Here is a 5,050-nt window from a genome sequence, read left to right on the forward strand (position 1 = left end):
ATATTTTTAATTGACAAAATTCTCAATTGTCAGTGAAAGAAGAAGAAATTGGAAAAGAGAGACAAAGAAGTGGAGAAAGGGAAGAGAAAGAAGAAAGGAAGGCAAAAGAGAAAGAACAAAGGAAGGGAAAGAAGGGGAAAATGTACATAGAAAATAACTATATTTTAATAATTATATAAGAAAAGACTGGTTAGAAAAATCTACCAAATTCATAAAAGCTACAGTCTTAATAGTGATTGTGTTTGCCTGATGGGACATTTTTTTTCCTTCTTAAAATATTTAGTACTTTTTTGTATTTTCCATAATTAGAGCATGTTTATTTTTCACTTGGAAAAACTTTTAATTAAAAATACCATATGTGGCCACGTGTGTCCTGGCGTCTGGGGAGGGCACATGGCAGCTGGTAAAAATCAAGGTGACCCCAAGAAAATGGCTCCTCCCCCAAAGGAGGTAGAAGAAGACAGTGAAGATGAGGAAATGGCAGGAGATGAAGGTGATGATAGCAGTGGAGAAGAGGTTATCGTCCCTCAGAGAAAAGCCAAGAAGGCTACTACAACTCCAGCAAAGAAGGTGATGTTTTCCCCCAACAAAAAAAGTCACAGTTGCCACACTGGCCAAGAAAGCAGTTGTCATCCCTGGCAAAAAGGCAGTGGCTACACCAGCCAAAAAGACCGTTGTGCGGGCCAAAGCAGTAGCAACACCTGGCAAGAAGGGGGTCACACCAGGCAAGGCACTGGTAGCAACCCCTGGTGAGAAAGGAGCAGCCACCCCAGCCAAGGGAGCAGAGAATGGTAAGAATGCCAAGAAGGAAGACAGTGCTGAGGAAGATGATGATGACAGTGAAGGGGGGACTAGGAGGAGGAGGAGGAAGATGAGGAGCAGGAGGAGGAAGAAGAGGAGGAGGAGGAGGAAGAAGAGGAGGAGGAGGAGGAAGAAGAGGAAGAGCCTGTTAAAGAAGCACCTGGAAAATGAAAGAAGGCAATGGCCAAACAGAAAGCAGCTCCAGAAGCCAAGAAGCAGAAAGTAGAAGCTACAGAACCAACGACATCATTCAATCTTTTTGTTGGAAACCTGAACTTGAGCAAATCTGTTCCCGAATTAAAAACGGGCATCAGTGACCTTTTTGCTAAAAATGATCTTGTCGTTGTGGATGTCAGAATTGGTGTGTCCAGGAAGTTTGTCTATGTGGATTTTGAATCTGCTGGAGACCTGGAAAAAGCTTTGGAACTCACTGGTTTACAAGTCTCTGGCAATGAAATTAAACTAGAAAAACGAAAGGGAAAAGACAGTAAGAAAGATCGAGATACAAGAACACTTTTGGCTAAAAATCTGCCTTACAAAGTTACTCAGGATGAACTAAAAGAAGTATTTGAAGATGCTGAGGAGGTCAGATTAGTCAGCAAGGATGGAAAGAGTAAAGGGATTGCTTATATTGAATTTAAGACTGAAGCTGATGCAGAAAAAAACCTTGGAAGAAAAGCAGGGCACAGAGATAGGTAGGCGGGCTATCCCCCTGTTCTACACCGGAGAGAAGGGTCAAAGTCACGACTCTATAGGTGGCAAGAGTAGCACTTGGAGTGGTGAATCAAAAACACTGGTTTAAAGCAACCTCTCTTACAATGCAACAGAAGAAACCCTTCAGGAAGTATTTGAGAAGGCAACTTTTATTAAAGTGCCCCAGAACCAAAATGGCAAATCTAAAGGGTATGCATTTATGGAATTTGCTTCATTTGAAGATGCTAAAGAAGCTTTAAATTCCTGTAATAAAAGGGAAATTGAGGGCAGAGCAATCAGACTAGAGTTGCAAGGACCCAGCGGATCACCTAATGCCAGAAGCCAGCCGTCCAAAACTTTGTTTGTCAAAGGTCTGTCTGAGGATACTACAGAAGATACATTAAAGGAGTCGTTTGATGGCTCTGTTCGAGGAAAGGCAGTCACTGACTGGGAGACTGGGTCTTCCAAATGGTTTGGTTTTGTAGACTTCAACAGTGAGAAAGATGCCAAAGCTTCCAAGGAGGCCATGGAAGATGGTGAAATTGATGGAAACAAAGTTACTTTGGACTGGGCCAAGCCTAAGGGTGAAGGTGGCTTTGGAGGTTGTGGTGGAGGCCGAGGTGGCTTTGGAGGCCGAGGTGGTGGCAGAGGAGGCCGAGATGGATTTGGTGGCAGAGGCTGGGGAGGCTTTGGAGGGCGAGGAGACTTCCGAGGAGGCAGAGGAGGAGGGGGAGACCACAAACCACAAGGAAAGAAGACGAAGTTTGAATAGTTTCTTCCATCCCTCTGTCTTTCCCTCTTCTGTTTGAAAGAAAAGGACTCTGGGGTTTTTATTCTGTTACCTGATCAATGACAGAGCCTTTTGAGGACATTCCAAGATAGTAGAGTCCTGTGGTCTACTTGGAAATTTGTATAGATAACATTTCAAGGGAGATACCCTGTTGGTTTTGACTGGATATTCATATAAATTTTTTAAAAGAGAAGAGTGATAGAGCTAATCCTTATCTGTAAGTTTTGAATTTATATTGTTTCTTCCCATGTACAAAACCATTTTTTTCCCCTACAAATCGTTTTGTTTTTGTTTTTTGCAATGGGGTTTGTAAAGGAAAGCAGAATGTTTTATCATGATTTTTGCTTCAGCTACTTTGGGACAAATTAAAAGTCCTAAACTCTGAAAAAAAAATCATATGGGAAGTATTTTCTCTGCTTCCTATGTTGAATGCATCTTTTAAACAGAAATAACTGTTGTAGTGGTTTTGAACAAGGTAATTTATGGCCGCTCAAAGAAGGCACCTAATTGAAGTCGATTTCATAGTTCCCTTTGTAAGGAACATATTGGCTTTATGCAGGAGGTATAATTTTCCCAAAACCTTTACTTTCTTTATATGACACAGCAGAAGTATACTTAGTGTTTTGTCTAGTGTGACTTAAAATGATTTCATGCTATTGATATTCTTTCAACTTCTCACTATGTAAGATCTTATTATACTTTTGTGCTCAATTTTATCATGAATCACTTCCTATTTCACCAACTCTGCCATAGAATTCATTGGTATCACTGGCTAAATGCTCAGAAAATCAAATTCCATACCTTATTTTGGAGGCCAAGATTTGAGTAATTTCTTATATCAAAAACAGTAATGCAGAAGAAACTTGTCTCTTGAAAAATATGGCAAAAACAGTTAATATTTATCTAACAATTGTCTGAAGTAATTAAAGTATGTTACATGTAATCCTCTCAAAAGTAGGTTATGGATAAGGAGACACACCTTCAAGGAGGCTGAAGAATAATCAGTAATGGGGTTGGCACAGCTCAGTAAGAATTCCTGCTTTTTAATTTCTATCACATTGCAGAACTTTCTGCATTAATTAAATCATACAAATGAAAAGAAATGTTACTTATAAAAAGTTAACAGAGAAGATTAAAAAAGAAAACAATTTTTAAGTCAAATGAGCAAGTCCTAGTTTAATCTGTGATCCATATGCATGAATATGTACACACACACACACACACACACACACACACACACACACACACTTGCCCCATGGGATTTCAACTCTAATCCATGGTTCAATCCATTCTACTACTCCCACTTCATCCTGTCTTAATTATTTTCCCCAAAAGACTCACAAAATGGAATTGTGCTAGACACTTTTTATACTTTTTCCAGACATGTCCAATTCTGTCTGAATCACATATGGAACACTGTCAACTCTCATGCCTGAAACGCTGATATACTTCATATGTCTTTGAATCTAGAAACTAATTATTATGTTCTATGGGACTCTTCTGAAATAAGGTATAAAAGAAACCATTATTGTCATTCATTCTAGTTCATTCAGGGTAAAATAACTGGTTTATATTCAACTGTATTTGGGTAAAATTTCAGTGGAAAGAACCCAGGTTGTTAGTAAATTAAATTATTCTTCCTTTACTTTTAGAGAATGATGAAGAAGACAAAAATGTAATATTTTTTCAATAATTTGTTTTATTTTATTTTTTGAAGATTTGTTTATTTATTTTGAGAGAGAGAGTTGGGGGGGGATTGAGTGGCAGAGGGAGAGAGAGTCTTAAGCAGACTCTGTACTGATTGTGGAGCCTGACCCTGAGATTAGAACCTGAGCTGAAACCAAGAGATGGATGCTTAACCTACTGTGCCACCCAGGCACCCCTCAATAATTTATTTTAGAAGTAAGCATTTCTAAAGATGTCTTGATATCAATATTCTTTCAGCATAATTTTATTAATCATTTCATTCTACTATGCCAGAATAATAAATGTACAAAGGGGAACCCTAATTAACTAAACCAAAGAATAATTATTTTGCACTTATTTTATAGAACTCAAATACAATTTTCCACGATTTTCAACAAGAATTAAACAAGTTTTCTTCTGAAACACAATTAACAAGAGAAATAGTCTTCATAAAACACCCCATTTCCAAGCCCTCTTATTAGATAACTGTGCTAGAATTTTCTCACCTACCCTTTTCTCTTGTTTCTGTGTGGTGACAGCTCTTTAGCATTCAACTCTTTAAGTTTTCACTAAACTGTCATAAAGACACAACTTAAGATTCTTTTTAAGGATGTTAATTATTTTTAACATACACAAACATGTTTCGTTTATGGTTAAGTAGGCAACTAATTTTAAAATATGCTTCAGATTTATGCTAAAAGCTGCTTGTTGATAGATCTGTCATAAGGTTTTCCTTCACACTCAAGTAGATGTGACAAAATGTGATGGCGAATACATAAACAAATGGTTCAATAAGACTCCTAAGAACACTAGTTAAAAGAGAAAATACTTAAATAAGACTTTAAGCTTGAAAATTCTAGCTTAAAGGATATATAACCCCAAGAGAAAAAGGAACAGAAAGAGATTTTTAACTTGGTTATTAGGGTAAATATAGACCTGTTCATATATTTTGTTATTCTAATTTAAGTTTTCAAGAGTTTAAAAAGATCCCCCAAAGAAATTGATCTCTACATGATATATGATGTTGCTGTTTAATAATATTTTAGAGAAAGAGAAGAAACAATATCACTAAGGGGATGA

General features: G+C 37.5%; 1 pseudogene; it reads left to right on the forward strand.

The window, feature by feature from the left end:
- The first annotated feature begins 393 nt into the window (after positions 1–393).
- Positions 394–2,440, forward strand: LOC112835470 (nucleolin pseudogene; annotated as a pseudogene).
- Positions 2,441–5,050: the final 2,610 nt, after the last annotated feature.

The sequence above is a fragment of the Callorhinus ursinus genome, unplaced genomic scaffold (genome assembly GCF_003265705.2).
Source record: "Callorhinus ursinus isolate GAN/ISIS: 27379988/994484 unplaced genomic scaffold, GSC_fseal_2.0 scaffold4, whole genome shotgun sequence".
In the NCBI taxonomy this organism is placed as follows: domain Eukaryota; kingdom Metazoa; phylum Chordata; class Mammalia; order Carnivora; family Otariidae; genus Callorhinus; species Callorhinus ursinus.